Source organism: Mus musculus, chromosome 8 (genome assembly GCF_000001635.26).
Source record: "Mus musculus strain C57BL/6J chromosome 8, GRCm38.p6 C57BL/6J".
Classification (NCBI taxonomy): domain Eukaryota; kingdom Metazoa; phylum Chordata; class Mammalia; order Rodentia; family Muridae; genus Mus; species Mus musculus.
The window spans coordinates 37,148,357-37,156,537 of NC_000074.6; the positions used below are offsets into that span (position 1 = coordinate 37,148,357).

An 8,181-nucleotide genomic window follows, 5' to 3' on the forward strand; every position below is an offset into this window, starting at 1 on the left:
TGAGGTTTATTCTTCCTGAAGCATAGATAATGGATTGATCAGGAGCGATACTGGGATAAAAGGAAATATATTAAAAGACTGCCAGAGTGTTTAGAGTCTATCTTCTGTCTTTAGAGTACGAACAGTGATGGTGAACAGAAAATTTCAGATTCATGAACTGTTCAGGGACTAGAACATGATGGTAGGTGGAGAAAACTGAGAGAGACAAGGATAGCACCAGGAGTCTTGCTTTAAGACATTGAAAAATAGTACTGAGAAAGAGCAGTTTAGTTACACATACAAAATGAGTTCGATCTTAAACATGCGGAACTTGACACATGCTTGAAACATTTGGATGGAAAGGGGCATCTTGTTTCATGGGGTGAGCTTCAGGATTTGTGGTATTAGTACACTGGGTAGTGCTTGAATTTTGGAGACTATCAAATGATTTGTTGTTGTTTTTGTTTGTTTGTTTGTTTGCTTTTTAGAGAGTGATATAAAGAATGATAAGAAATGATGATGATGAACAGCAGAAAATTAAAACAAAATTGCTTTGTAGGTTTGCAGCATTTATCAATCACTATAGACTAAGGCTTTCCACCATTACTTAGTTTGAGCTACCGATGGCACTTACACCAGGACTGGGAAAGAGATGCATCTGGCTTACTGCTTTCAATTGTGCAAACTGGCCCCATGCCTCCATGATATCACTGAGGAGCATCAAAGGAGAAAGAGTCAGAAGGCAGGGCCAGTGAAAGATCTCTGCAAACATGTATGCAGAGATCACTTTAGAGACTTTTACAAAATCAGGACAGAGATAAGGAGAGCAGAGAAAATCTGTTTCGATGGGTTTCCAGTTGGAGTCATAGCTGAGTGATTGAAATCTTCATAGTCAGTAGCCATTTGAGATGGAAGCGGTGGCTGACAGATGAGAAGGGTCACTGAAGGATGGCCGTGTCACAAGGGCAGGATGTGAATCAGGGGCTGGAAGGTAAATTCTTCTTTTACAAAAGCATAGGCAGGCAGAAATCAACACAGAGAAAAGGGGTTAGTGCATATGTTGTAGCAATTCATGCTATGCTTGTGTTGCTTGCACAGTTTGAAGCTTAAATTAAGACTGAAATATGATGTTGAAGGAGACAAGATGAAGCTTAGGGTGAGGAGATTTCAAGTATGAAGATTTGCTGGAAACTATTCCCTCGTGGAGGCTGGTGGCACAAATTTTTTTGTGGGAGTAGTTTTTTTTTTTTTTCTCATTTGCTCTTTCGATGTTAAAGTAGACAGTCAGTTACATGAGAGCAGAGTTGGCCTTTGTGCAATGGAGTGACAGAGCAGAGAAGGTAAGTATGTTGAAAAAAGTATCCGGAGGGAGCTTTGTAGGATGTGGTGTGGATTTTGCTGTATCAGATAGGATGCAAAGATAGGCAGGGTTGCCAAGCACAAAAAAGTAGGAAAATGATAAGAACTAACATAAGTTTTTAAAAATGCAATCAGTTAAGACTTGTGATCAGCATGGAAATTGTAGTCAGAAAGGCAAAAGGCCAAATTGCCGGTACAGAGACACCTGGACAACAGTACTTAGTGGATAATAACATGAGAAGGTGACCCAGTAGGGTACAGTTGAAAGTAGTCAGTGAAAACGATACAAAGTCTCAGAATGGATACTGCCGCTAAGCTGGCTATGGAAATTACTGATGACGATGACAAGATGATGAGAATGACGACGACGACGACAATCCACCACCACTGACGATAAAAGAAGTCATTTTAAAGATTATACACTATTGTAAAAGGTGGAAAATGACCATTGTATGAGCCACACGAGTCTGAAAGAAATATCTTCTACTTTTGATTTCAAGACACAATACTGTCTTGGACTTGTAGTCTTCATGGAATATAAAAGTTACAGGGTAGGTGAAAATTGGAGGGTGTATTAGCTGTTTTTCTTATTGCTATAACAGAGTATACAGGAAAAGCAATGTAAGGAAGACTGGGATTATTTTACTCTGAGTTTCCGGGGATCTTCCAGAGCAGCAGAGAAGGCAGGGTGGAAGGAGCAGAAACATGAAAGCAGACACCCACTCATTTCCTGCTGTGTGTTTAGTCCATACCCTCAGCCAGTAGAATAGGTTTTCCCACACTCTGGGGAGATGTCCCCCACCCTCCCTTCTGTTCACTTTCTGTGGAAACACCCTCCTAGGCATGCACAGAATTCTATTGCATAAGTGATTTCAGTGAACTAGATAGTCAAGATGGACTGTTTCAGAGCTGACTCTGGTTGGATTCATAACATGAATATCATCACAGTTGGTGAAATAGCAGCCTCACTGTTTTCTGAAATTGCAGTCCAGGAATTTTTAAAAATTTCTACTTTTTTTTCTTGCCAGAACATTTATCTTGTAGTTTTAATTTTATAGCCTTTTCAGTAGATTGATTCTGATAAACCTTAAGCTGTAAATATTCTTCTATATGCAGAAGAGGTGCGTATGAGTTCTGCTGTTTTAAACTTTGCTTAATGATGAGAACAAGCAAATCTGTTGATTTTATATGCTACGTACACGTGTCTGCAGGGGATGAGGCACGTGTGCAGATATAGTTTGCATCTAAGGGAGGGCAGGGCATGAAACAAGAAGGAAGAATTTCTGTAGCCACATACTGGGTAACACCACTTGACTGAAAAACTTTTCCAATATTTAAGTTTAAGAGACTGAGCAGAGATTAACAATGGCTGGTTGTACATTCTCTCTCTCTCTCTCTCTCTCTCTCTCTCTCTCTCTCCTCTTTGTCTTCTTACATTAAAGGGATCATTTTGAGTTAGCTATTAAATAATACATTATTTTATTAAATATGTAGCTGGTTTTTTTTTTTTTCTTCAGAAGTCAATATTTTCATTTGGGCACTATCTGTTGCCGCTGCCCTCCAGAAAAATCCATACCTATATTAACATCAAAGAAATTAATAATGAATAAAGCAATTATGGAAATTAGTTAATATTGATGATAATGGTATCATCTGTATAATATGTTGGAGAACATTTTCTATGCATAAACTCATTTGTTTAGAGTTTATGGGCTACTCCACTTAATACCTTATAGTGGGAGGGAAATGCACTACGTAAAATCAATTAGGTAACAAAGGACTCTGTGACAAAATGACCAAGAAAACTTGTTTTGCGAAGGAATCATTATTTCAGATCATAGCACCTTAGTCCCATTCCTTGTGTCTGTGAACAGAGAGAACATCACTGCTGACGGTACTCATGGGTCAGAGTAATTCAGGTACAGAGAGATGGGGAGTTGTCGAGATCCTGTTTCTTTAAGGAATTATCTCCAATAACCCAGCTTCCTTCCATTAGGTTCCACCTCCTAAGTTCCACCATCTCCCAGTAGTGTCCCAGTTTGGCCTCACACTTTCAACTCATAACTTTTAAGGGGGATAATTGATAACTTGTTGAAAACTTGGTAAAGTTATTTTCAGGCTTTTTGATATTGGGAACATGAGGTACTTCGGGTCATTCCCACCAAAGGCAGGTTGTATGTTTCTATAGATAATGAATTTTATGTGCCTTCATAAGGTTTCACTTCTGGTGGGGCCTATGCGGAGCTTCAGAAGAACACAGTACCGCCGCCTCAGATAGGTACAATATGTGTGTGTTATTGAAGATGCCTCGAGAACTCACTTTATACAAGAAGACTGATAACACCACAAGCATGGGGTGTGTTCAGGAAACATAAACGAAAGAAGCAGAAATAAATTGAAAGAACAGTATACATAAAAATGTAATCACTTCTACAACTGTAAAAAGCACTCCAGTGGCTGTGGAGATTGCCTAGGCAGTGCTGTGCTTAGCTTTCACACATGAAGAGCTAATTTTGATTCCCAGGATCTATGTAAAAAAGCATCTTCTTGTAGCATTCATGTCAGTTTTGGGGAACCAGAGATAGCCAGATCACTGAGGGTCCTTAGCCAGACCACCTAGCCTATTTGCTGGAAACCAGAACTCCAGATCATTTAGAATTCCTGTGTCAACACACACACAGACACACACACACACACACAGACACACACACACACACACACATGCTACTGTGCAAACTCAAAGTGATTTTGGATAGTGTTTATTTAATGAATGATTGATTTTATGTTAGATTTAAAAACAGATCTAGTAATAATTTCAGTTTATAAATTGAAGTACATATAGCAGCCAAAACAGTGTCTTCAGCCCAGAGACAGCCAGTTAGTGTCATCTATAATAATTAGTAATAGTATCATGAAACAGGTATTCATAACTCTTTGTGATTAATGGTATTAGCGACTGTTCCACAATGCCCAAGTATGGAGTAATAATCTTAAGCCTTCAGCATTGTCATGTAGCTAGAGAATGCTTTCACAGTTGTCCACTGACTTGTCACTTCATTGATGCCCAAGTGAAACATTAAATCCATTCAGCCCAAAGCATTTCTGGAATCAACATCTGATTTGGAAATACTGTACATAAGTGAAGTTCAACATACTCAGCACTGTTATCATATGCCGTTGATGGCAGTGACTTAAATACAGAGAAGCGTGGGAAGGGGAGGCCTCGAAGCATTTTACAGCATCCAAGTAGAATTTTGAGATGGATGCTATGGTTTGTGTGGTCCACATGTCTCCTGACAGTTCATTTTGACACTGCAGCTTCTGGGTATTGAAAGCTCTGTGAAGTGCATCCACAGCGGTGCCCAGCAGATCAAGTAGATCAGCTTAATCTTAGCTATAAAAATAAAAGAATCCTCTGTAGCCATTTTCATAGAAATGGAATTTATTAAGAGCTTCTGAGATAATGCTCATCACGTCACAGAATTATTCTTATAAATAATTACACAAGGAAAGAGGCAATAATGTCTCTAGGAAATATTAAAACATTTCTTCTACTGATATAAAATATACAATAAAAGGATAATTACTACCATGTTAAAATCATAAATTGATATTTCTGGAACAAACACACACATATATAGATGTGAATATATATATATATTTAAATATATTAGTAGGTTTTAGAAATAGATAACATTGTAACATCTGTTTTGAAACCTATGGAAAAATTACTAGTGCTTTATAAAATAAATTTTCATTTTATATTCCTATTTAAAGAATATAAAGATTTAAGAATATAAGATTTCTCACTCATTCTTCACACATGGTTCACCAACACTCTTTTTAAGTTTCTCAGTTTCTTTCACATAAGGTGGCAGACAATCAAGCACCATGTATTTAGTATATTTACATATTTTTGCAGGTCTTCGTGCAGTCTTAGAGCTTTAAGAACTGACAAACACTAGGCTACTCAGTGTCTCTTCTGCTATAGGATCTAAAAACTGCTGAATTTTCATAAATAGGGATTAAGCTGTGGTTCATTTTAAACTGCTGCATCAAATACGTTCTTTGGGAAGTTTGTTACATTATGTTCTTTTAAGCTGGGATAGATTTACCTCATCAGTTAGGGATAGCTGAGGGCCTTCCATGGTTCTGTCTAACATCGAGAGCAAGGGAGCAAGGTTTACATGACAGTGGATAGTAGAATGATAAAAAATTTAGACAGAATAAAGGTATTTTTAAATTATAACTGACCAGGATCTACAAATCTTTTTAGGGAGGACAATTTTATTTTGCTCTTACATTTTTAGAATTTTGGACTTAACTAAAATAAAGGCAGAATACCCATTTTCTCCAGTTTGGATGTTTGGAAACCCTGGGTCAACTGTCAAATGTGAGTCAATTATTTTTTTCTGTTTAAAGAAAGGTGCCAGAGAGGTGGCTCAGTGATAAGAACACCTGCCGCTAAAAGAGAACACATTTGGTGGATGAATTGATGTGCTGCTCCGATATATTCAAATGGTGAATAATGGCATCTAAGATCTGGTTGCCTCCAATGAGGATATCCTCAGGGACCAGGAGATCTGCACACATACCAAATGATGCTATGCAATCTTCATTCCCAAGTTAATTTGGTCAATAAAAGGTTAAAGCCTGTGATTGGACAGTAGATAGAGGTAGGCGGGTTTTCAGTTATCTGGTGGGGTGGGGGTGGGGGCTTGCAGGTACATAATGCGGAGAAAAAAGGAGGACAAAGGAGGAAGAATCAGCTATGAGAGGATATGGACTGTGAGCACGGGCCAGGAGAAATAGCAAGTTACAAGGGACATAGCTGGGGCGTAAATTATAGTAGCTCTTAAACCTGTCCAATCTAGGCTTACAGCTTAGAAATAAAATACCTAGATTAGCTCTTCATGTGCTCCCAACCTCCTAGCTGCAACCCTTGCCATAGCTGCTGCTGCTCCTGCTCTCACTACTTCTGAGAAAATGGCTGTGCGCCCCCCCGCACCCCCCCTCCCCATTCGCTGATCTTGGCAAATCCTCCAGGGATGTCTTCACCAAGGGCTTTGGCTTAGTAAAACTTCATTTGAAAACCAAGTCTGAGAATGGATTGGAATTTACCAGCTCAGGCTTTGCCAACACGGAGACCACCAAAGTGAACCGCAGTCGGGAAACCAAGTACAGATGGAGAGTATGGGCTAACATTTACAGAGAAGTGAATAGACAGACAACACCAGGGCACCGAGAACACTGTGAGAGACCAGCTTGTGCATAGACTGAAGCTGACCCTTGATTCATCTTCCCTGCCTAGCACTGGGGAAAAATGCTAAAATCAAAACAGGGTATAAGAAGGAGCACATTAACCTGGGCTGGGATGTGGACTTTGATATCGTGGAGTCCTCAATCCGGGGCGCTCTGTTACTTCTTTATGAGGGTTGGCTGGCTGGCTACCAGATGAATTTTGAGACCTCAAAGATCTCAGTGACCCAGAACAACTTTGCAGATGGCTATAAGACGGAGGCATTCCAGCTTCATACTAATGTGAACGACGGGACAGAATTTGGTGACTGTTTACCAGAAGGTGAGTCAGAAGTTGGAGACTGCTGTCAATCTCGCCTGGACCTCAGGAAAACATTAACACTCGCTTTAGAAATAGCCAGGCAGTGGTGCCACATGCCTTTAATTCCAGCACTTGGGAGGCAGAGGCAGGCGGATTTCTGAGTTCGAGGCCAGCCTGGTCTACAGAGTGAGTTCTAGGACAGCCAGGGCTACACAGAGAAACCCTGTTTCAAAAAACAAAAAACAAACAAACCAAAAAGGAAGGAAGGAAGGAAGGAAGGAAGGAAGGAAGGAAGGAAGGAAGAAAGAAAGAAAGAAAGAAAGAAAGAAAGAAAGAAAGAAAGAAAGAAAGGAAGGAAGAGAAAGAAAGAAATAGCAGTCATGTATCAGGTCGACTCTGATGCCTGCTTTTCAGGCAAAGTGAACAACTCCAGCCTGATTGGTTTAGAGTACACTCAGATCCTAAAACCGGGTATCATACTGACTCTGTCAGCTCTACTGGATGACAAGACTATCAATGCGAGTGGCCACAAACTTGGTTTAGGACTGGTATTTCAAGCAGAAATGAGTATTGTATTAATTTTAAAGTACTCTGCAGCATAGCTAACTTAAGCATTTAGTGTACCTTTTAATGTTGTATGTTGAGGATTTGAAAATTGATAAATACCACATTAGACCTCCAGGCTAAGAATGACTCGGCTTTAAGGTATTTACCATTTCAGATATACATCAGAAACCTCCTTCCAGAAAGGGTCCTTTTTAGCTGTAGGCATGGTTGGGAAGAAACCTTTCTAGAGATGCTAGGCTGCAAGTAGAAGCTGGGAACCTGTGGGACCTTTGTAAATCTGTATCCAGTCCCCAGATGAAATTGTGACTTCCTGATTATCGAACCCTGTCCCAATCCTATCTGCTGGGAGGCAAGTTTCATCCTTGTGTTGAGGTGTGGTTCATCCTCCTCCTTTCCCTCCCTCTCTCTCTCTCTCTCTCTCCCTCCCTCCCTCCCTCCCTCCCTCCTTCTTCCTCTTCCATTTTAATTTCTTTTTGGCTAATGTATCAGAGTATGAAATAGCTTCTGGGTTCCCCAGCTCTGAGCTGGGCAGGTGATTGTGGTCACACCCTGACAGCACTAGGGATCTAAACTTACTCTTCTTTAGCTACAGTTTTTTTTTTAAGCAGTTTAATGGGTACATTACAGAGTCTTCCATTTTGTGTGGAATTAGCTCCTCCCCTTCAAATGCTGTAATTAACATCCCTTAAAATAAAACATGAGTAAAGTATTCAAAG

The 8,181-nt window shown here is 39.8% G+C and overlaps 1 pseudogene; it reads left to right on the plus strand.

Annotated features, from left to right (window-relative positions):
• The first annotated feature begins 1,271 nt into the window (after nt 1-1,271).
• Gm7319 lies at nt 1,272-7,500 on the plus strand (annotated as a pseudogene).
• Nucleotides 7,501-8,181: the final 681 nt, after the last annotated feature.